Source organism: Crocodylus porosus, unplaced genomic scaffold (genome assembly GCF_001723895.1).
Source record: "Crocodylus porosus isolate Cpor-Errol unplaced genomic scaffold, CroPor_comp1, whole genome shotgun sequence".
NCBI classification, from domain to species: domain Eukaryota; kingdom Metazoa; phylum Chordata; order Crocodylia; family Crocodylidae; genus Crocodylus; species Crocodylus porosus.
In genome coordinates, this window is record NW_017728918.1 from 77539678 (window position 1) to 77565914 (window position 26237).

Here is a 26237-nt window from a genome sequence, read left to right on the forward strand (position 1 = left end):
GTCCAGGTCAGCCTGGATCACCCGCCTATCTTCTGGCGTGGATGCTTTGCCCCAAAGTTTGGTGTCATCGGTGAACTTAGCCAGTCTACTCCTGACTCCAATGTCCACAAGAAGAACTGTGTTTTATGAATACGTGATAGACATTTAATTCTAATGTCAACGGGACTAATAAGATAACATCTTTTGATTAGTCATTTCCTCATTTGTTATGTTTTTATTCTTAATATGTAATACAGCAAGTTAATGCACATTCCAATAAAGTGGGGTTTTTTGGTTTTTTGCTTTGCTATTATATTGAATAATATAGTCCTAAGCTCCTAACATATAAGCAAAGCTTCTAGTTTATTTTTAACTGGAGAAAAATGTGATTAGGCTCCAGGCCATTTTCAAAGTCCTACATCTGCTCGTGGGTCCTGGTCCGTGATTAGAGATCCCGGGTGTAGGACATTGTACCTTTAAGAGACACTTTGAAAGATCACATTTCAAAATGCTAAATGCTTAGAACTTTGACACTGAATTAAGCAAACCATCCTAAGATAACTTTTTCCAAGTGATTTCCAATTCCTGATACACATGGTACCAGGACTTTAATGAAATAGGATAACAATGGAGAATGGAGCAGTATGTCTTACCAGAGCTGAAACTCTCTAGAAATGCTGAGAACACCTGACAGGAAGTTAGAAAGTCCTTTATTTTATGCTGACAAACAATGGGTACCAGCTAAAACAAGATAGATGGAAAGTTTCTGACAATAACAAGTTCTGAAGCAATTGATTAATTTTAGTTTTCAGATTACTCAAGCAGAGGAGGTTAACTGTGCAACTGTAGTACAATAATTGGAGTACAGACAGCCCTGGGACGTACGACAATTGGTTCCTGAGAGCTGCATCTTAAGTCGAAACATTGTAACTTGGAACCAATTTCCTCATAAGAAACAAAGTGGGGGATTGGTTCCTGAACCAAGGTCTGATACCCTATTTTCACCAAAAATACCCCAGAATTTTGTACTCAATCAATTATAGATGAGTAATATAGCTACATTAATGTATTTATATCGTAAATAGCAATCGTATTGATTTGGAAAGACTTATTTGAGGTGACTTTGCTGGACTTTTTAAAGGCTCTTGGTTGAACCTTTTGAAGAGTTCTTGGCTGGAGTCTTTTCAGGAGTCTTGCCTGCAGGTTTTTCTGGAGTCTTGTCCACTTCCTTAAAGAAAATGTCCAAGGAAGTTTGGACAGATGTACTCCAGGAAGATAAGCGATGCAGCGAACTTGTTTGCTGGTGTAGCGTTGCATCGGATCAAGTGTTGTAAAGTCAAAACTGACATCGTAAAGTTGAAACAGGGTGTCAATTTATAAATGTTGTAAGTGCAAAATATTGTAACTCGAAATGTAAGTCAAGGACTGCATGTACTACAATTTTCCCATGTAACGATGAACTATATGGAAAAAAGTGTTTTTCCACCAGATAATTCAGAGAGAAGGTGGAAATCTGGAAGATTCTCTGACTTTTTTAAGGCTGAAGAGCCAGTTTTATAATTTGAGGGTCCCTAATAAGAAACCAAAGCATGACAAAGATCTGAGACAACTCCTGAATATTCCCCACATTGCTTCTGCCTTTGGGTTTGTTTGGTTTTTCCCCCACTTCTTCCTCCTCTGAGGGATTGAGATGTTAGCCACTGCTAAGGCTATTTTTTTAAACTAGGGTTCCCTGATGCTTTTGCTCATAGTAGAATGACCAGAGGGTCCTAGCTACAGGGTCTTGCTCTTCCACTTAAATGAATTTGCAGTCAGGAAGAAATTCTCCCCCACCTCCTCAGGTCAGGCTGTTATGCGCTGCAGAGGTTTTTGTTACTTTTTGTAGCATGGGGTAAAGTCTTTTCCTGTGATTTTTGGTATGTATATTAACTATCTCCTTCCCTATTGTCACAATGGGAGCACCCTCCTTTCCCCTGCTTTTACCTATGGAAGGTTATAGGGTGTTCTTTGTGTTTCACATGTTTTTCCTCATTATCTGCTAGGGTTTGGTTTGATTTGATTTGATTTCAGAGATATCTTGGGTAGATGATTGCCTGGTAATGACTATATTCAACAATTTAGGAGGCCCTTTTCAGCTCTGTGTTCTTAACAAAGTGCTTGGAAGATGTACATCCCTATATGCATTAGACATGGATCAACTGCAAATCCAATTTAAAAAAAAAAGAAAACCTCTCTTCGTACATGCAAAACAATATCCCCATCAACATCTTTTTTTACTAACAAACATGTTCCTTCCCTAAGTTGATGCTCACTGGTGATCTGTGATAGGTTTTGAGCAGCAAATTCCCCTGTCTGTTCCAGAAATGAATGCCTATAGCAACCAAGAGAGACACTGGTCCAGGCAAACTCCATTTTAAATTATGCAGCAATAGAATTATAATGAAAATCTGAATCATGTTTTCACTTCTCACATGTTGATCAGATCAGTAGTTTTGAGATACTTTTGAAAATTAAAACTGGCCCAGATTCTTATTTAACAATGTGATTTTGTTCACTATAATGGAGCTATTCTTGATTTATACTAGTGAGATCAAAATCAGAGCCAATGTATTTCTAATATTTTTTTCTAAAATATCCTACATGAATGAAAATCCAGTACATAAGATTGTGGGGATTTATTTAGATATACTTGGCAGCCTTTTTATATTTATTGGTCTGGCAAATATCATTTGAATGTGGGTCTGTTTTTTGCTAAAGAGGCAAATATGTTATTTACTGAAGAAATAAGAATTGGATAGCAGACCAGACATATATAGGGCATGAGTCTGAAAATACAATAAAATAACTAAAAGGACAATTTATCCCCCATGTAACATCTCTGAAGTCAATGTTCTTGATCCTTATGCTGAAAATCAAGTCTCACACCTAAAAAGATTATTTATCGGGATTGTTTATTTACTCTTGAGATTATATACTATGGGATGGCCTGAGTATCTTCTAAGAGTTATCCCACACCATCAAAGGGGCCTTTTCATGTACTGGCAAATAGTCAAAATTAACTACCAGTAATATATTAATGTGAATAAGAATTGATTTAAAGGTGCTACATCCCCATATTCTTTGCTGTCAAAAATGACCTTTATATGAGCTGAATTTTTTCACTTTTTTGTTTCTTTTTTCAAAAAGTTCTAGTTCATGTTCAATCAGGTTAGGTTGGTGGTGATCCTCTCATCCTATACCTTACTAGTAAATTCTTTCAAGGCATTAGTAAGTTATTCTGAGCTCTGGTACATCTATTGGCTGGAGACATTTTCATCTTATGGCTCAGAGCAGTTGCTTCATCAATGCCTTATCCATTTATAGACAGGAAAGCCATTAACAGGCATTTATAGACAGGAATGCCTGATATACCAAAGCCTCAGATATCTACTGATATCTGGTTTGTCATGGTTTCCTTAAAAACTCTGAGCCTTCATGGTGTTGAAGACTTAATGGAAGGAAATTAAGTGCATCTTATTTAACAATGCCCAGAATTTCACAGATTAACACATTAAAAGCCATGTTATCATATAACAGCCACACACACTTGCGGTTGTGTATGGCAAAATGTGTGGTTTTGGTTGTTGTATATTGTGGTATTTTGTGGAACTGGAAGAGGGCAACTCTGTTCCCCCTCATTGTGTCCAGACCATTGTCTTAAGATTCCTCAAAACAATCTGTAAAGCTTTTGGCCCTGAAGATGGTTCTTATTGTTAAAATAATTAGTTAAGCATATAAATAAATTGGGTTAGGCATAAAGAAGTTTGTCTTATACTTGTGCACTGTACTGTATAGTGGGATGTTTCCAAAAGGACTGATCTTTTCACCTCTCAATCCCATAAAGAGGGATGTGTGAATAATCATAGTGCAAAGTTTATATAAATTTTATATAATCGTGCACATTTTAGTAAGGCATGTACATCTTGAGTCACAGATAATATTTCAGAGGGAATTTATGTATGATGTGCACTATTTAGTGCTGAGTGAAGAGCTAAGAAGGCTTCCATTGTGTGACAGTACTCCCAGCAGTTATTCCAGTACTGATTGTTTAATTATTAACAAATCAGATGGTAGTGTATCAGGTGGATTTTAGTATTTTGAGGTATTAATGTATTTTTCTATTAATGATTATACCTGTATATATAAAGTGACTTGGAGAGAATCCAGACACTGATAGTTACTTCATTTAAGAGTATTATGGTGAAAGACCTACCCTAATGAAATGGGCTGTGTGGCAACTAATTTGATCTTGAAGGTTCCCTTGTGCATCCCCCCATTGCTAATTGGCCCTGGTAGCCCTGCTACTTGTTGCTGCCTGGGCAAGAGGCAAAAATGGCAACATATTTCAAACTGTGGTTTTCTCCTCCCTGCCAATCAGCAGTGAGCAGCAGGGCCCCTCTGCAAATCAGCAGGGTGAGGGGGGTGCACAGGGGAACCTGCAAGATTAAAGAGGCTTACGCACAGCCCACTTCTACCATGATTTCGGTAGGTTCCTAATTATCATGAAGACCATTTCAGTGTACCAAGGCCTCTTTGTGGGCATTGCCAAATCAAGTACTGCTTTGAAATAATGCTCTATGGTAGGGTTTCTCAATTCCTGGGCCATGGCCTGGTACTGGGCTGCAGTGGGTCAACTGCCAGTCCACAGCACAGTCAGCTGCCAGACTGGAAGTGGCCGTGGACCAGCAAACCGTGGCCCCCAGAGCCAAATGGAGAGGCCACAGCTCCTTCTTCAGGGCCCACAGTAATGCAGGGTTTGCGCCACACCCCACTCCACCCCATCCCTGCTTGGTGGGGTAGGGTATCCTTACTTGTCTGCTGGCTGGAAATTCTGGCCATGATTGACTATGACTGCTGGGCCACAGTTTGCCAGGCCATGGTCTGCTGGGCCATGACATAAAAACTTTGGAAACCTCTGCTGTATGGGGTACTTTGTGAGAACTATGTTCTCTCAAGACCTTGAGATAATATTTCTTCTGACAGTCTCCATTATCTAGTTAGTAGGTTGGGTCAGAATCATGGAAAATAGGACTGGAAGGGACCTTCTGCATCATCAAGACCACTTCTCTGCAGGGAACTGTCACATGATCCCTTTCATTAAAATTATCAAATTCTTTCTTGATTAAGAACTTTCTTCTAATCTTTTATTTAAGTGGAGGTTCTACATTTGCTATTCTTCAGTCATACCACACCAGCCCCAGTTGGATCATTTCATTAAACATTCTAGCTATTGAACATACAATTTTGTGTGTCAGTTCAATGGTCTGGATGGATATCTTGTTTTTATCTGAATTAAGTTATTTGAATTTGTAATGCACCTCAGAAATATTCATTTTCATTTTTGCAACTTCCTTCCCACTGCCTATTCCATTTTGTCCCCATGTTCAATATCATACTTATGGAAAACTTGGACAAAGTATTAACTGGGTGTTTGGCCCATAATTAGGGTTACCATATTTTCAGTTCCAAAAAAGAGGACGCCTGTCACATGGAAGGAGGAGGAATATATGACTGGGTGGGAGTGGTGATATGGCAGTGCCCTGCCACTGCCTATTCTGTTGCCCCTCGCTCCAAAACCATGGCCCTTTCTGCCCCCCAGGTGCCTCTAACTCCAAGCCACAACCCTGCCAGCACTGCTGGTATTCCTCACTCTTGACCCACAGCCCCCTGCTCCCCCCAGCCCTGACCCTGTGAGCACAAGCACCGTCCCTGGTGCTGCTGGGCCAGTCACACAGTTCTCTGCTGCCCCTGAAGGGCTCCACTGTCCCCTTCCCCCTCCCCTGTCCCAAAGTGGAAGGAGCATACATCTAAGGCATGCACCTCCCCTGCCCTGCTGCAAGCTTGGACCCACCTCCCTCACTCCCCTACCACACGCCCACACACACACAACCCACAGAGTTACCTGTATCCAGCTGCTGGGTTGCTTCCACCCCCTGCCTGGCTATATGCTAACCACGGTGTGTGTGTGCCCTACCTCCAATCACCCTGCCCCAAGCAGCAACTTGCTGAGACAAACCTGGAGCAGGGCAAAATCATGGATATTTGATCATACTTAAAAAAACTGCCCGGACCAAAATTGGGGGATCTAAAAAGAGGCCATGTCCAGGAAAACCCAGACCTATGGTAACCCTACCCATACCTAGATTATACTCTATACTATCCTCACTGCAGAGTGAGGTAACTCTTCCATTCCTTGTTCTCTAATATTGCCAATGAACCCTTTACAAGGTGTCTTGAGGTCCTAACAATTCAGCTTGACTTCATCTCTACACTTTCTAACCTCTAAGATGTAGCTTTATTTTCTCATCAGTCCATTTTTCTATCCTTTCTAAGCTTTATTTTGTGTGTGTCTGTGTGCGTATACATACACATGCACACACACACACATATATATCTATATCTATCTATATATCTACACACTTCTTTTTGGTATGATTCATTATATTAATAAATTCGTATATACTTAACCCAGTCTCCTGGTTTGGCTCTCTATAGGGGATGGAGGGAAAGCGCATACAGCAGCAGTTTCACCCTGCAGTGCACATGCCCTGCTAACTTTTCCCTTCAGTTGGAGAGGGGAATACTCACCCAGGTACTTCCCTAGTCCTACACTAGTCCTAGTCCTAACACCCTTGTTTGAGGCAATTATTTACCCAACTATAACTGATGTCCTTCTCTTCAAGTTTTTTGTCTTAGCTCAGGAAGCAGATTCCAGAAAGGTTTCATATCTTTGACCTAGAGTCACTGGAGTCTTCTGGTGACTGATGGGTAGTGCTGTAGTAATGAAGTTAGGCTCCCTGGGCAAAGCCCACAGTGGTAGCCCACCCTTGCCCTGCACATGGATCCAGGGGGCACATGGCCCCCTCCACCATGCTTGCCTGGGACTGCATGCAACAGCAGGAGTCACCCTTCCCCATCCCTGCATCCCCGCCAAACGAGCCACTTGGGGCTCCTTCTTGCACCCCACCCCAGCTGGGCAGTGCATGTTGGCACCCTTTCACTTTGACACCCAGGGTGAGCTCCCCGCTCATCCCGGCTTGCTACGGCACTGCTAACGGGCAAGTGTCTGAAGGCTAAAACTGCTATGTCCTACCAAGAATGTCTGGCAGTCTGTCTACCATGGCAGGAAACCCCATTTTGATTGAAGAATGCATCCAATGGAGAATCTGACAGAAATCCCTTCAGGGACTTACAGTAACACTGACATCTTCATATCAACCTGAAACCTGCCTGAAAGAGTAAAACTGAGACACAGAGTATGAAAAACATGTATAATTAGCAACTTAATTAACTTAATGCTGAGAGGCAACAGGTGCCTAGTTGAGTATCCAAGCAATCTCCTCAGTTCTATATTTTGGGGTGTTTTTTTCTTGTTAACTGACAGAAGAGAGCTAATGACATCAATAAAAAAAACACTTAAAATGCTAAGAAAATCCCATGGATAAACAAGAAACAGCCAAAGGACTATCTGAGACAGTTCACAGGAGGAGGAAGCAAAGGCAACTCATTCATCAGCAGAAAAGAAAGGAGATGCAGCCAGCAGCTGACTTTATCCTTATTGCTGTGATGGTCAAACCATTTCCCTTGCTCTTTAGTTGCAGAAGAATCTGGCCAGTCACATTCAAGACACTTGAGACTCAAGAGTAAGAATCTTGTGAAATGGCATATTCAAATAAGAAGAACTACAAGGTAAGTAGTTTTCCCTCATCTTCATTGTTTTAGGGCCAAATCCATACTCGGCGTGAACTGCAAGTTTTTAGATCCACCTCACTCAAATCCCTGGACTATGCTGACAGGAGAATTGTTTTGCTAAATGTAGCCAGATTCTATCAGTGTCTCATCTCTCATTTCCTTCTACCTGCCCTCCTAACCCACCCTGTCCCCCAAACACTGACATTCTGGGGAGATAAAAGCATGCTTATTAACTTTAGTAGCCATAAATACCTGAGCTTTGGCTGTATTACCTAGTCCTTTAGACCCACAGCCATGTCGAACTGTAACGAGAGTTCTTTCCACCCATTCAAAACAGCAGTACGCATTTCCCTTATTACATACCTTAAGTTCTGCATCCCTTTCAGAGTACTGTTTATATGGCATGTAATGGCTTGAGAAGCTGTTGAACTCTACATTATCCTAATAATGTGTCAATTAAAGAAGGCATTTTATCCAGATTACGAAGATTTGTCTGAGGTGGCCACAGCTTTGTTAAGGCTGTTTTGTGGACATCTTCATAATTAATGGAAAAATCATTAGGAATTCAGTCTTTATTAACCCCTGTAGCTGCAGGGGCCCATTTCATCTTAATTGCATTCATTTGGCACTGGCAGTATTATACAGCATAATCACTAATAAATGATCTTTTAATTTGTACCAATCAAGAGAGCTTGCTTTCATGCCAATATTCCTGTTTCTTTGATGTTGACCTGTCTTGATTTTTGATCATTTGGACTTAAGATGATTTACTGGAAAATCAATATCAATACCAGATCAGTCGCATTCATACATCTGTGGTTAGGTTCAATTTGAGTGTATTTTGATTGAAATAAGTAGTGCTTGATTATCCATTCAGATTTTATAAAATAATCAGGTTGGGAAATCTAGTACTGTATTCTTATTCAAAGCAAATAATTAGAAACTGTAGGAAAACTGCAGACTTGGAACAGCATTAGGGGTAACACTTCAGATCCCACTAATTAACCAACTTTGTCTATAATCTGCAAAAGGCCTTCACCAATAGAGTAATATGCTATTACCCATTAGCAAGGCCAATGGGGGCTTTGGCTACACTTGTTAATAAAAGAACCTGAGACAGTTTCTCTCATTATCCCCCCTGTCAGCACTGTCTCTGGAGTTTAAAATGGCTATCATTGTTCTTTGGGCAGCTAACTAGGAACTAAGCTACTGTAAAGAAATACTCTACAGCTAATTGAAGATGATTGAAACATTCCTTATCAACCAATCACCTCTCCTTATTTGAAAAAAATATAAATGCAGGTGAAGGAGAGGAAAGGAGGAGCTCAGTTTAATTAATACCCACTTCTTGAACTAGAACCACTGATTTACATAAATAGGAAAACGCCTTAAAATTGGTTATGTATAAAAGTACAATATCTTTTTTAGTGTTATAGCTCTTATGCTCAGTTTTCAATTCATTTTCTAAGCATTTACAAATAAATCTGCTAATTAGTTTACCAGTTAAAATGACTTTAGGCCTTGTCTATACATAAAAGCTGTATCACTTGAACTATATGGGCATATAATTGTATATAGGCATTAGGGCTGTCGATGCACACTATTAATGTGTTAATTGGTGTTCACATTAATTTTTTTAACACCATTAATTGCTCACATGATTATGGAGCTGATGCCCAGGCTCTGCTCCTCTCCATTACCATCACTGCTGCCTCCAGGGCACCCAGCTGGGCAGCGATGGCAGTGCAAAGGACCTCAGGGCAGCCTGGGTGTGGGCTCTGGGCTGCTGCAGCAGTGGGGGAGGCACATGCACAGACACAGATGAACAACCTCAGGCTTCATGTGGCCAGAAATGCAGACCAGTGGCATGTAGAACACTGCCCAGCAGGTAAGTCTGTGGGGGAGGATGGGTGTGGGGGAGGGAAGGGGCATGAAGAAGAGAAAGGGCAGAGAGACAGATTGAGGCCCCCATGGCGAGGGAGGGAGTGGGGCATGGGCTGGGGTGAATGGGACCTGGGAGCTGGGGTGGATCATGGGATGGAGAAACGTGTGACAGGGTGGAGGTGGGCTGTAGCCTTGGGCTCTCTGCACCCATCTACCTTTGCCCCAGGAGCTACATGCTGGCCACACTGCATGTGTCCTGCCTGCTTGGTGGTGGGAGGCACAGCATGGCATTGCAGGCTCTTGGGGCAATGACAGTCAAGAAGCAGAGCCCTGAGCCCACAATGCAAGCCTGCCTCTTCCCTGTGTACAAATCCAGGGGGCATGTGACCCCCATGCGTCCCCTGGGGGTGCACACAGCAGCCGGAGCCATGCCCCCTGACCGTGGACCATGGCTCCATCTCACAACTCACCCCAGCCCCAGGGCCCCATTCACTCCATCCCATGCCCCACTCCCTCCCTCACCATGGGGACTTGATCTACCCCCCTGACCCTTCCCCTGCCTCTTCCCTCCACAGACATACCTGCTCATCAGTGTGTATGTGTGTGTGTGTGTGTGTTTGCACCTCTCTCCCAAGCCACAGCCCCACCTGCCCTGCTGCTGCTCCTCATTCCTGACCCACAGTACCCTGCATCCTGACAGGGCATGTGGGAACAACCCTCCCCAGGCTCCAAGCTCCACACATGTACCCACAGCCCCCCACACCCTCACAAATTCCCACATACCCACCCAACCATACAAAATACCTGCATATTTTTGCATAATTTGAGTTTTTCTGTGCATAATTTTGATTTTTTAGCTGTGTGATTAATATGATTAATTGTGGCTAGTTTTTTGATCATGCAACTAATCATGGTCAATTTTTTAAATAGTTTGACAGCCCTAATACACATACAACTCCACTCATATAGATGCACTTAAAAGGGCTTATGCTAGTGTAACTTATTTCTAGGTGTGTGGGCCAATATGCTATTACAGTATAAAGGTGTCCACAGTAGGCATGGCTGGATCCAGGATTTTGGAAACTGGGGTGAGGGAGCTCGCAGCCTCCCCTACTCACACTTTGACAAACAGACCATGGTGCAGAAACACAGGCGTATGAATGCACAGGCCGGTGGGGCTGAAGCCCAAAGCCCCTGCCAATCACCCCCTGGGTGCCTGGGTTCCTGCTAGAAGTGGTGGGTTTCCCTTTGCAGGCAGGCAGCACTCTAGCCTACAAGGGGCTGCTTGGGGCTACCAAGAGCAAGATACAGGGGCACCATGTGCCTGTGTGCAGCTACATGTATGCACATGGGCCAGAACATAGCCAGGCAGCATGGAGAGCAGCTCCCTGAAGGTAATTGTGTGGGGGGAAGAGACATTGGGGAAGGGGGCAGATCCAGGCCCCCACCATGAGGGAGTGGGGCTGGGGCTGGGGCTGGGGCAGGGCGGTGCTGCCCAGCCAAGCCAATGAATGGACCCAGGGTGGTGGGGAAGCAGGAGCTGGATGGAGCCACAGGTGGCTTGTCCAGGAGTCATAGGGGGAGCGGCTCCCTGCCATTGCATTCACCCCCCAAGGAGAGGCATTTGGGTAGATGTGCCCACCAGATTTGTGCATGGAGCAGATGCAAGATGCCCGCTGCAGGTTCAGGGCTCTCTGCCCTACTGTCTTTGCCCTGGAGACCCCACACTGGCTGAACATCCCCTGCACACCTGGCAGCAGTAAGGGCCATGAGTTGTGCCTCCCGCTGCTGGGTAGGCAGGGGGCATGCCGCCAGTGGGGAGTCCCTGGAGCAAAGGCAGCAGAGTGGAGAGAAAGTAACGGTCCATAGTTTGAGGATTGTCTTTAATTTTTCCAAGCATATGGACTTTGCTGCCCCAGCTAACTGACTTCTGATGAAGTGAAGCTGGTTTCATGAAAGCTTTTGCTCTCTGTATGTATCTTATTTAATTAGTCTGTAAAAGCCTATATCTACCATGCCTTCTGTCTTAGATATCATAGTTTTTGGAATCATTTTTCAAAGGCTTTTATCAAAGTCACCCCATATGAGTTAGATTCCATTTGGCTTTAAATGCACTTTATATTTCTGAAATTGAAAGTTAGTAAACCAGAGTTTTTAAAGTCACGTGAACATATTTTTCTATGGATGGAGACAACCCTTTTGTATTTGACCTGGGGATTATTTATTCTTTATTCCCTATACTTAAAGGTATTCTTCCTAATGTACTTCACCTTACTGTCAGAAATACCAAGTGCTTCTAAATCTGTGGGTTCTAGATTCTTCAGGAACTACATGTGATCTCTCTGGTTCAAATACAAGTTCCATACTATGTTCCACATGAAAGAAAACAAGAGTATAGACATCTTTTCATATTATTGTTATAGTTCAATAACTTCATTCATTATTTGGACTGTGGGAATGAGTCCCCACTTAGCAAATTTGCAGAGGGCACCAAGTTGGGTGGAATTGGACATTCTGGAGGGCAGAGCTAGGATCTGGAGTGACCTGGAAAATGATCTACAATCAACTAGATGAAATTCAACAAAGACAAGTGCAAAGTCCTTCCTTTGGGACAGAATAATTTCATGCATACATACAGACTGGGCCTCACTCTTCAAGAAGGATGTAAACAGATTGGAAAGAGTCCAGAAAAGAGCAACATAAATGATTAGAGGTCTAGGAAGCAATACTTATGAGAATAAGTTGAAAGTACTATGATTATTTAGTCTGAAGAAGAGAAGACTGAGGCAGAATTTGATAACAGTCTTCAAATATCTGAAGGATGATTATCAAGAGGATGGAAATAGACTTCTATCTGTGGCTGTAGGGGACAGGATGGGGACATGAGCCTTAAACTGCAGCAGAGAACATTAAGGCTGGGTATTAGGAGGAATTTACTGATTATGAAGGTGGCTAAGCATTGGACCAGACCACCTAGGGAAGTTGTGGAATCCCCATCCTTGGAAATTTTCAAGAGCAGGTTAGACAAACACTTGGCTGGGATGGTTGAGTCAGAGATAATTCTGCCCTAAGCAAGGGACCTAGACTAGGTGACCTCAGGAAGTTTCTTACAGCCCTACTTTCTTATAATTCGATAATCTTCTATGTATCATTTACAATAAAATATGCACCTAAGGGATATAATACAAATGCAGTTTGCAGTAAAAAAAAGTGAGAGGGAAGGAAAGATGAACTGACAGATGGATGAACGGAAGGGCAAGAACAGGGTGTCAGGATAATTAATTTAATGTGTAGCACAAATGTGTGATATATAAATCTGATTTGACAACATATTAAGTTTTTCTATTGACATCAGTGAGAACCCAGTCTGATCCACTAACTCTATGCCTAATTTTTCAAATGAGATAATAATATTTATTTAACATGCAGTAATTATATAGAAATACTATATTTTCTTGCATACGTACAAGACTTTTTATCCAAAAACCAGCTTCTGAAATTTTCAGTGAACAATATATGTGAGTAATGGAGTAAGAGCAGTTTCTACTAGTATGGAGGGAAAAAAAAATCTGCCCCAGACTCACAGGTAGCCAATGACCAGGTTCCACTTACTCAGTTACTTGCTACAAGGAAAGACCTTATTTTCTTCATTCTGCCTTTCAAAAATACAGTGTGTATTTTATTCCAGGGCATGTGGTATGCAAGAAAATACTGCATATAAAGCACTATAGTAGAACATACTATAGTGGATTTCTACTATAGTATAGTATTTTCTACTATACTATAGTAGAAAATATTCTACAATAGGGTGCCTCTGGTAGAAAATACTATATGAACCTAATCTGCAATTGCAATCAATCATAGTTGGTCAAAGATCTGAGAGGTAGAGTAAAAATTTGACTTTATTATACCTTTACACTTCCACCCTTGTTCAGGACTAAACTTACCCCAAACTAGAGAAAACTTAGGGAATTCCTGTCAATAGCAGTGTTGTGTGTAGAGTTTGAACACAATTTTTCATCTTTCGCATAGTGTTGTGAAATTGATCAGGAATGTTGTTCCATGCTCCATTTGTGACAGTCTGAAAATACAAGACGCTTATTGGATTTGTTTAAATTTTAGGACACTGAAGTCCAAAAGTCTTAAAATTGGGATTTAAAGAAAGAATATAGATTAAAAAGATTTCCCATCTCATAACAAACCTTCAGAGTGTGCTCTTGGGCACCCTTTTTGGCATTGTGCTGTCACAGCATTTGATTTGCTATCTGCATGTGATGTTATGTGCCATATTGTCACAACTTCGGAAGAAACAGTAAATTGAAGTCGAGTCCTCATTGGAATGAAACTCCCATTTTAAGGAGAATTTCAGATCTATTCAGTTTGACCTTGGAACTTGAATTAAATCTTTAGAAACTCAACTTTCTCCAGGGAAGTATGAGGTTTGTATGAGTTTGGATATATTAAGAGCTTGTTCAGCTCTGGTACAGAGTATATGCCAGGGTGGTTAATTTCTAATTTAAAGGACAATGAGAAAATCAAAGGGTTTCACCTGAACCAATTTTCACTGAGTTAATTTGTTATACTCAAAGCTGATTTATAAGCATTTAACAATCTATTAAAACAGTATTACATCTCAGTTGTGATTTTTACTGAAACAGTTTTTGTATGTTGAATTTTAACTTGATTTTTTAATGGAATTTTTATAGTTTGGGCTAGTATCATAAAAATGCATATAAGGCTAGGCTAGATTCCAATTCTGTATTGTAATAAGCAGCATTTTTATGTATTGGTCTGTGTGCACCTTCAACAAATCATTCCAAAAGAAAAATCAAGTGGATGTGGTTATTGAGGATGAGGATGGCATTTACCTGCTGGAGATGTGATGCATATAATACATAAGGGGACGTCCTTGCTTCAGCCATAAAACTAATCCATTTAAATTGTCAAGTTAGGGAGTTAGACACAATACCTTTTTCAAGCTTGCAGTATGTCACTGCATAATACTGGGAAAGCAGCACCACCCAGAAAGGGTAACAAAGCCAAAATCAAGATATCTGCCCTGCCTACCACAGAATAAAACCATCTCAGATCCTGTTTTTGGAGTGGACCCAATGCAGTGTGAAAATGCCCACAGCCAGCACATGAGATTTTTCAAATTGCAAAGTATTTTGTCCTTTCTTCCATACATAGCTGAGTTTGGTAAATGTTATCTTATCTTCATTAAATCTGCATGCAGGAAATCAATAAGAAGTTGGGATGCTTGTTTGTAGAAGCAAAGGAATAGTTTTGACATGCTGTTAAGATGTTGATGACTCATTTTATTGTGACTTCGGGAGTGCCAAGAAATACTGCTAAGCTAATCCAAGTCTCACTAATGCAGAAATGATAGGTACACAGAGACCTGCATGTCAGAGTAAAATGTAAGAAAAATAAGATTCTTTTAGTGCATACAATGCCTTATTTTGTAGTTGGATGTGTTTTTTAGGCTTATATCTGACCCTTTCCAGCAAAAAAGAGAAAGAAACAGCTTTCTTGCACTAAGGTATGCAGAACATTAACCAGGGAAGTCCTTCCACTTCTGTCTCTCAAGCCAGCATATGGCAAGTATTCATGAAATGTAATGCTTTGTAAATTTAGTGCATGTGTGTCCTTAAGTCCTTGAGGAGTAGGGGGGAATATTTCTGCTTGACAGACATATGCTTGTTATCATGTGCCCAAATGGAGTGAAAGCTGTGAGTAGGGGGAATGACCTTGATAGGGTACTATGCAGGAGAAGATAGTTTAAAAGTGTATTGTGCCCTTGTTTTTCTACAGATTAAAAGGAGAAAGTCATGCAGCATAGTTATTTTGAGAGAAGCTTTTTAGACGCTTATTTCAATATTTGGTTGCTTTATAGATTGTAAACACGCTGGCTAAATACAGATGCTCAAAAAGCCCTTAGGAGAAGGGCTCTAACCATCATGCTTTTCTTAAAGTGTTACAAGTTAATGCGAGAGCAAACTGAATAGACATTCACTGTTCAGGGTGGGGGGGTTTGCAGCCTGCCTGCATTGGCCAAGGCCAGCAAGTGGGGGGGCACTTGCACACTCCCAGAGTGGCTCCTGCCCCCAGCCCCACCCCCCTGCCAACTGGAGACTGTCAGCAGCAGCTGTGGGGAAAGGTAGAGGAGGGAGCCCCCATGCTGCACAGCTCCCTCCCCGCCCCGATTTCTGGGTCAGGTCTTGGGGGTGGAGGATCTGTGCAGCAGGGGGCCTCCATCTCATCACCCCCTGTTGCTAGCAAGGTCAAAAGCCAGGCTGGGCAGTCTAATGCTGCAGCTGCTGGCTGCAACTTAGAGGCTGACGGGGGCAAGCCTCCTTTTATGCGGACCTGACCCAGCCTCTGCCTAGATCTGACCCAGCAATCTGGGGGGGAAGGGGGGCTGTGTGGCAGGGGGGCTCCCTCACCACTTGCCCTGACTACTTGACAACTCTAGCATGAGACTTACCCAACCTGGCTTTTGGCCATGCTGGGACCTAGAGGGAGAAGGAGGGAGCCCCCTGCTGCATAGACCCAGCCCAGCCCCCTCTCCCAAGACCCAACCCAGCAATGTGGGGGGAGGCCTGCGCAGCATGGGGGCTCCATTTCCCCACCCAGCTGTAAGATAAGAGATTGTTTTTCTATTTCCTTTCTATGACAGCCTGGGGGCAGGACTGGACTGGTTCTCACCCTGAGGAGATGAGCACTGGCCAAGGCTAGTAAGTCACCGTATGAGGGCCCCTGAGATGCTGGTGGAATACAACTTACCTTAACTCAGGATGGGATGTGGTACAGACATTCAATAAAACAATCTAACCTAAAGCCCAGTACCTCCATCCAGGGTTAGCTTAGATCAGGATCTGCCATTTTTAATGCACTTTATGTTCTGTTACAGCTGTACAGCATTTTCTGCGCACTTTATGTGCGATAAGTGTAACATCTGTACCTAGCCTCTGAGTAAAGATGAAATTCATCTCACTTCTGTGGCATTTCCCTAGCAAAAATGACAAGAAGCACTGGAGTTTACAGCCTGCTTTTCTTACCCACAAAACAAAAATAACACAAGCAGAAGCAATGACCTTCTACACCTGCATACTTCAAACTTTCTTCTCACTTAACTCCTCTAATGTGGGACAGATCACCCTTTGGGATCTTCTATTGACTATACGGTATTATATGGAAGTCACTGCCAGACATACCTGGATCTGAACTTAGGACTTTAGAAATAAAACCTTTGAATCCTCTTGAGCTAAGCTGTTCCCCAAACCAGTTTGTTGTTTTGTTTTGTTTTTTTTGTGGGAGGGATTCAAAATAAAAGTGGTAATGTGCATTTTCATGACTATGTAAGTATATGTGGCGTATGTGGATATAAGAGAATCACTGAAGTAATTAATTGTGATTGTTGAAATGCATGGAGGTAGCCAGAAATGATTCCAGAGTACCAAACCAGTAAAAGGTTATAGGATTCCAGTAATATATGCACCTCTCTTCTAAGAAGATTTTTTTATGTGATTATTTTTCCATGTATAGCTAATACTTACTTTTTTCTGCTGATTCATTGATTTCCCCTTAAACTTTCATATGTGTGGCTTAGAAGTTTCAACTTGCATGTGAGGAACAGGAGAGAAAGGTATAATCAGGGTTTGTCTCATCTTTTCAAAGACAAATTTCAGGTTATGGTCTTGGTTACTTGTAGAGAAAGAGGAAAAATCACACAACCTTGTCCAGTGATTTGGAGAAGAATTAAAAATAGAAGGCTTGATGCATTGAAACAATGTTAACACTGGAATATAGATATATATTATTAAAGAATACATTTTGTTGTGGAAAAAAATGTAATATCTAGAATTCTTTATTCAAACAGGCAATTCTTTTCATGTTGTCACATTGCAAAAAACCTTGACATGTCTTATGTGTGATTGAAAATATAAAACACTATAGAAAAGACAACTAATAAAGAAGACTGCATTTTCCTTATGCTGAAAACTATCACAGAAAGAAAGTACAAAAAAAGAAAAGAAACTAAGAAAAGAAAAATGTAATGGGAACAGAGAAGGAAAAGAAAAAAGCATAGAGATTCTGATAGGTCATTCTTTTTTTTCTTTTTTTTTTTTTTTGTACATGAGCATTTAGTCTACAGTAATCTACCAGGACTGTCAAATTTGATTGAAAGATAATGCAAGATTTTTTTCTTGCCACAATTTATAGCATGTATCCATTAGGAATAATTATGGTTGCATGATTTTGCTAGCTGTTATCTCTACAAGTGTTACTAATGGTTTTATCAATTACTCCCTGTCCAATAACTGCATGGTTGTAACCTAATTTAAAGACACTCTATCACCAGGCTGATTTGTGTAGTAGTAAATGACAGCATTTGAGACACCAGCCAAACGACTCACTTCAGTGACTTAGTTAGTCTCTAATAATTAACAATTAGTAGGTACCTAGGAAAAACTCAAGAGACTGGAGCCCCCACGTTTCTCTTTCTTATCTAAATACAACAAGTTACAGAGTCTGCCTCTTGTATTTATAAAATCTATTTCCTATGTGGCTTTTGGAAACATGAAAGTGTAACAGAGGTTAACATTTGAGGAATAAACAGAAATGAACTCTGGGATGCATAGATGTAATACTACACATACTAAGGACTTAAAAGGATTGCTTTTTGTGGTTTTGCTGTTAGTGCTACAGTTCAAAAGCAAAGCCAATGTGCTAAAAGGGGAATAGCACTAGCAAAATTGTGTTATTTTCTTGAACTTTAGAGCTGAAATGCTAGATGTGCTAAAAAAGCACTTCATTACAGATCATTAGTGAGGTTTTATGTACGGCTCAGAAAGGTATTGCCTCCTCAGAACAGACCGGAAAGAAGTCTGAAATCAGTTTTAAATGAATGTAAAAGATGATATTTCTCTAAGGATGTTACCTCTGAGGATTTTAAAGGATTTTTCCATTAAAAAAAAGTCTGTCCCTAAATAGGACTTTGAACTTTAAGTTTAAAGTAGGATCTTGTATTCTGTATGCAGCTATATCTTTATAGGCACAAAGACATTTAAAATAATAGTGAGTGAGCTGGGGTTGAGGTTTTTGCACTGCACAGCCCTTCTGCACAGTCCATTAGTATATTTGAATTCTGCCTGATGGGGTAAAATTGCCTGGAATAATTCATCATTTGGGTTATTGTGTCAGATCTTAGTGCATCAGCCCTTACAGATTAACCACGATCCTGAAGTAACAATCTTTCCTTAGGAGGCTTGAGGGTTGTATGTTTATAAAATGCTGCACTTTAACCACTCAACAAGATGACGACATTTTCAGGCTTACATGCAAAACCAATATCTGCTGTGAAGCTTGCGTAGTGATCTTAGGAACACAGGAACTGCCATACTGGATTAGATCAACCATCCATCTAGCCTAGCCCCCTGTCTCTGACAGAAGCAAATCCCCATTCCTTCAGAGGAAGGGCAAGAAACCCTGTCATTGAGAATGGTAGAAAAAACTGCTCATAAAGGAGATTTCTTCCTAAACCCTTTAAGTTTATGATTGGTTTGCACTCCACAGTATAAGTGCTCATAACCCCTTTCTAAAAAACATGTTCTAGTATAATTACAAATGTCCCTGTAATGCATAAAATAGATGTATAACCTTGTGGTCATTTAGAACCTCTGGGTCAGAGAGATCCAGTTGCAATGAGTTCCTCAGGTTAATTTCCTACAATGTATTTTAAAAAGTATGTAATTTTATCAGATTTACATTTTCTTCCTCTTGGTCTCTTTATATGTCCCCTCAATTTTGATTGTTAGGGAAAACAGGACTGCCTTCTTTTCCTACTTTATGGCATCCATTATCTAATACACCTATGCCATGTTCCCTTTTATTCATCTGTTCCCTAAAACGAGAAATCCCAGTCTTTTAAATCTCTGCTGATCTGGAAGCATTTTCATTCTTATAATATCATTTTCATTTTCCATTTCTAAGCCTCCTCTATTTCTCCTGTACCCACTTTGTGCTAGGCTGAAAACAGCATTCCAGAACAGGATATACATTCATTTATCTAATGTCATAAAATATTTTCAGAGTTATTGTCTCCCCTCCAAATACTGTCATAATGTGAATATTAAATAACAATAATGTTCAAATTGATAACACTGGTGCCTGTGATCTTAACTTATGCTGGTGAAGAGGTTTTGGAATTGTAATAGCATAGCATTTGCCCACTCAATGAGCTGCTAAAACAACTCGATATCCGGAATACTAAAGATAGCAAGTTCTTCAAAATGTAGTTTTAACCTCACCCGCCCTTCCTTGTTCATCTGCATATTCTTTTGAAAACCACTCATTGAGTATCTGTAGACCAAATGATGTCATCAGGCACAGCATGCAGCCACTAGAAGTGGGACAATTATAATTTTTGGAGCTGATTAATCATCATGAAAAAGTAACAGTCAATTGACTCAATCATACAGCCATGGTGATTAATCACACTTCACTTGTGTTTTTTACAAGTATTTTACCGACAGTGCAGATGTTGGATGATTTTTCTCCTTTAGCCTTTTACTTGGTCACAGATGTTAAGTAATCACCTTGTCCTGGTACTTGACTTACCCCACTCTTTTCTATTCTAGGTCTTAAAAAGCAAATGTGCTTCTTTCTTAGATGGGAAATGTTAAGGTACTTATTACATGGGCTTTTTATGAGTTAATCAATATTTGAAATAGCCATAGTTATGATCTGTAATCACAGATGCTTTTAATAATCACATTACCCCCCACCCTCCATTTATTCCCTGTCAAATACTGATGGCATAATTACTGCTAAAACAGTGACATAGAAAAGTAGTTTGTTTCTTATTTTTAGCACAGCTCCATTTAAATATAGTCTAATTTAGAGATTCTAATCCAAATTCATAAAAAGATTCACCTGGTTCTAATTAATTAATGGCAAACAGACTTAACTAAAACTCTCTTGGCACCAAAAATTACACAGGTCTATTGTTATTCATATGTATTAGTAGAGTGTCATCTTTAACCTCAATTAGAACACTAATAGGAATTGCTGAAATGTAATGTGGTTGAAGAAGTCTTGGGGCAAAATCCAGATTGGCCCCAAAGGCACTGCCATTTTAGGCTTTGGTAGGATCAAAGAAATGGGGTTAGGCTCTCTATGCAGTCCACGGGGAGAGTTGGGCATCTCAAACGGAATTCCATATTGAGTTGCTTAGACCTGGGCAATAGAAAATGCTGAACACAGAGATGTGTTTGAACTCCTATCCCTCTCTAGAGCTAAGGTGCATGTCTCAGGGTTACATAGTAAACATCTCAGTTCAGTGGTCCTGAGCTCAGAGTACCTACCTTAGCACAGAGACACTCTCACCTTTTTCCCAAGAGCGCAAGTTCACCCAGGAGGTGAAGACCTAGGCTCATTTCCCTATTCAGCCTGAGGGCATTCAAACCCACATCTCCCACCTTCCAGAAAAGTGGTGAAACTACCAGCTCAAACTTGGTATGGATAATAGCATCCTCCACTTCTCCTATTGAAGCTGAGTCACTGGGCAACCAAGGTGGCAGGCCAGAAAGAGAACAAACACAAGAGACCCTGAATCAATAGTCTCATGGATTAGGTAGTCAGCTGGAAAGAGGAGTATTCAGCTGTAGAACCTGGTCCTTGGGTGGTTTATCCATTTTACATTAGATCATCATAGGATAAAATCCAAAAATACTCCTGTGAGAAGGGTTGTGTGGTTAAGACACTTATCTGCAAAGGGGAAGATGTAGGTTTGAGCCCCCTCAGGCTGAGAAGGCCTAGACTCCAGGTTTCCCCAAGCTAACCCCACATTACATGAAAGGTGGCGGGCAGCATCACTACTACCCTGATGTTTTTGAGAGAGAGTTACTGGAGCAGTTATGCTTTGTACTGAACTCTACATTGTGATATATATTAGGCACGCTCATAACATGTCTGCTAGATCCAGGACATAGGAAACCTTTGGATTCTATTCCATCCAGTATCTGAGTTACAATGGGTATCAGGGCTCACTGCATAACTAGTAAGATGGGGTACTTTGCTCATATATAGAAGCCTATGTTTAAGCACCCACATATCTGTGTAGTCCAAAATTGAGATGCCAAATGAATTTTGTACCTTGGATATTCTGGATCATTTTTATGCCTTGCCTTAAGCCTCAACTTTCTGTCTACAACCTGTTTCAGTATCTAGTTTACAATCTGGACTTGGCCTTTCTCCTCTTGCTAAAATACTTGAAAAAAGATTTTTTTAAATAAAGATTTAGTTAGATCAATGCTGTGACATAAGTGGAGCTATGACCAGCAGAGGATTTTCCCATAACTGCTGTTTATATGTTATATGCACATATAAACACTTTAAAAATTGTAGAAGTATAAAGAGTTCTGTAAATAATTCTAAAATACAGGTTTTAAGGGAGCTCTTGTAGATATCTGCATAATAGCCCCAGTGCTATTCTCAGTATCACAAATGAAGGTATTCTAGCTGAAGGGCAAATAAGGTGTTTACCTCATATGATGTAAGCTTAACTGACTCCGATCATGTTTCACCCTTCAAAAAAGCCACCGCTCTCTGTTTTATTTAGCTGAAGAATAGTACCAACTCTTTTGCCCACCCTTAGATCATTGCTAAGATCAATGCAGGGACTGGAAATTGCTTTCATGAAGAGATGACATAGCTGCATTGAATTCCACACTAGACTGCAGTCTTGATACTGTTAATAAAGAGCCTAAGGTTGGGTATAATTGTTAATACACTAATTCTAAAAATCCACTCAAATGTCACTTATAATCAGGATTTTCTACTGTGCTAGGACCCCTGGGGAAACCTTTGAAGCTGTGAATGGTGTACACGATGACAGGGATGAACATAAGAAGGTAGAAGGCCACCGATGCTGTTTAGCTTGCTTGTTCAAAACTATCACGTATGTAGAAGCTTAAAAATACTGGCAGCTAGGCAGAAAGGAAAGCAAAGAGTGGGACAGAGAAAGGAAAATGAACCAGAAGGAAGAACTTATATTAGCCCCTGTCTTTAAACTGCTAGGGGTAGAGCTGAAAAAGCTTTGTTATACTGGTTGTGATTTATAAGAGAAGTACTAAGGCAGAGAAAACATCATAGAAGAATTTCATTGAGAAGATCCTCATGACCTGAAACTATTTAAGATAATTAACCAAAAAACCTAATTATTCAATTAGAAAAATAAATTAATCTGCTTTTATTGAATATGCAAAAAGAAGGATGATTATAACATCTTTTAAAGGGAAATAAGTGTTAAAAGCAGCTATGGATAGATAGGCAGACAGACTTAGTAATTCAAGGATCATATTTTAATTTTAGGTTTACTAAAGCTAAGGACACTTGCTTCTTTGTTTCTATTGTATTTCTTACGTTAATATTCATTACATTTTAAAATGTATCTTTGTATACTTTCTGACAGTGCTTGTTGTACTTTATTTATGATTAGCACTTGGGCTGATGTGAAGTGAATACATATCTTGCAATAAAGAAGGAAAGAGGAGTTTGGCAGATTTCTCAGTATCATAAGGCCTGCTATAAAAGATGTCCCTCATGAATCTTTTACAGCTATATGTAGCACAGCATTGATAAGAGTGCTAACTACTAAGGGAAAATTATCAGGAAATGTTTCTTCACATTTTCTGAGCAGGAGAAGGTGTCAAAGTGTCAGTGTCCTAGTGGAAACAGTTGTTTTACCAAACCTAAGTTTTCTTGCTTGTAGGTTCCAAGAACTACCTAGCACAGATGCTGTCAACCTGCTCTCTTTTCTTCTTTTAGTCAATACAGTGTTTTCCTGTGCTGTTCACTAATAGGTCACTGTATATTCAGACTGTTTCACATAAGCTGTAGGTTGCTACATGATTACTTGTTATAATGAATTTATTTCATTATTCAGACTAAGTTTAATCTTACACTAAACATGCACAATACTTACTTGTCACTGTATTTCACAAATGGACAAGATCTGTAGTCTCTGGGAAAGGGACATACCTACCCAACATTTGCCAGTCTTTGAAATGTGTTTTGCACATACTTATTTGACGCTTGTTGGAATTTAGTAGTTAAACTGCCAGAAAGTGCTATTTGTATTTGACTATGGTCCAGTCTAGTGTTGAACAGCGCTTTCTCTGAATGTACAGCTCTGGGTAACTGCGAGCAGGGAATTTCCTTCTTGTGCTCTTAATATCCCCTTCAATCAATGTCCTGACTACACAGAGGAACAAGCTCTTCATTCAGTGGCAGAAAAGACAAGACCCAGGCATCAAGATGGCAGATAAGGAAAATAGATTGGGAAAGGGAAACCAGAAATAGATGGGAGAGGAAAACTGGGTCCGGGAGTTGGTGTGGATGAAAAAGTGAAGAATAGAGACTAGAACTTCCTGGGTGAAGTGAATGGGATAGGACAAGGTGCCAGAAGTGAAGAAGAGGCAGGACTGGGACTTAATGGAAAGGAGAGACAGAAGGTATTGTGTTTGACATGAGGGATGGACCAAAGTGTTTGTGCCTACTGGATGTTCTTCATTTCTCTCCACTGCATCTAATCATCCCTCTGCTATCAGCAAATACCTGTGAGCTACACTGCAAAATATCCCATTCCTATCTAGTGCTGATCTATGACAACCTATTACTGTTATAATTTAATTTATTATTCCACAATGCAGAGGTCTGTGTGGTAAATCTAGATATACACTTCTGACCAGTCATGCCTTTTGGAAGTAAATCTGTGCTGCTGGAGCCTAGACACCAATTCCCCGGGATGGAAGTCAGGCTGATGGGCCTATAGTTTGCTGGAACCACTTTCCTCCCTTTCTTGAAGATAGGCACCACTTTGGACTTCTTCCAGTCTTTGGGCACTACACCAGAGCACCAGGAAGTCTCGAAGATTCATGCTGGGCTATGATGCTCGCCAGTTCCTTGAGTACCCTGGGGTGCAGATTGTCAGGGCCGGCTGACTTTAAGGTATCCAACCTCTAAAGTTGTTCCTTCATGAGGTCAGCATTTATGGAGGACAGGGGATCTTCCTCACCTGGATCTGCCTGTCCTGTAGTGGGCATGGGCGTCCCATGGGACTGATGAAAGACCGATGCAAAGTACCCATTTAATAGGTTGGCTTTTTCCTGGGTGTCAGTTGTCAGGTACCCCATCTGGTTCAGCAAGGGTCTAATGTTGCCCTTGCTTCCTCCGGCTCCCCACATATCTGAAAAAGGACTTTTTATTGTCCTTGATGCTCGAATCTAGTTGGAGCGGGCTGTGGTCATGGAAGCCAAAGCCTTACCAATGACACCAGCACCGCAGTCTTTGGTTCACTACCTGGATCCTCTTCTCCCTCCTCAGCCCATACCCTGAGACTGGGGGGATCGAAGAGAACCACCTGTGCCCCCAGACCCTCTAGCCCCGCTCCCAAATCCCTGTAGCACCTCATGACCCAGCTGGGAGTGCTCCGAGCCGTGTCATTGGTGCCCACATGAATAATTTGTCATTTCTGACAAATCAGCATTTCACCCGAAATGTTCTGACTTCCAGTAATTGTTAAGGGTGTAAAGTTAATCACTCAAAAGTTAAGAGATGCTAGGAGTCAGGTTGCCTAAGCAATTGTAATTCGGTCCCATTCTGCATATGCATCATGATGCAGCCTTTAGTAGCACACTGAATTTTTCATGGGACTCCTGCCTCATTAGAGTATGAGGTGGACCTACCCTGAGGAAATCAGAGTGTGCAAGTTTACTTGCTACAAAAGGTGGAAGATGTGTATGTGAATGAGGCTGGAAACAGAGGGAAAAGAAAGGATAGTTGTCTGGTTAAAGGAGTTCAGGGAGGCCTGAGAGAAATTAATCCTATCCCTGACTCTGGCTTGCTTGCACATGCCATGCCAAGCGAAGCCAAGCCACACTACTTGTAGGTTGTTATTTGTTATGTGTCCATCATTTTATTAGTGTCCGATCTGAGACCCTTAGTTCTGATTTGCAGAACGTTTAAGCACTGACTGCTACAACTGAAATCAATGACAGCTTTGTTTAAAAAATTTTAAATTCTATATATGGCTATATACTCTGAAAAATCAGGTCCTACATGTCTTAAATAGAGTCCCCAGAAGTAGTGGAAACTTTTTACAGTAATCTCTTGGTTCTCTCCTTATAAAATGTGAATAATAATACCTCTTGCATCAAAATGGTAATAATAATAATTTTTACTCAGATTGTATGATGACCATGGAATTTCCATAAGAAAATGTATTCTTTCTTCACAGCAGAATTTGGAACAAGTATGCATGCAACTGGTCAGGAGCCACATGCTAAACAATGCAGAGAAAACAAAATATTGAACAGTTACCTGCTCAGTAATTAAGCATTATCCATCCTATGCACTAGATTAGGCAGGGAACCAGTGGGGAAAAATGTGTCTAACTACATAATTAAAGACTGCATCAAAATGCATAAAACAAAGGAGCTAAAGTAAAGTTGCAAGGGCAAGCTTAATTTGGGCATTTCCTCACTTTTGATCTTAATAATGTTCTTTTAACAGTGTGTGTGTGATACAGGAGCTTGCATATTGCTCTTTGCAAACATGTTGCTCTATGAGCCAGTTTC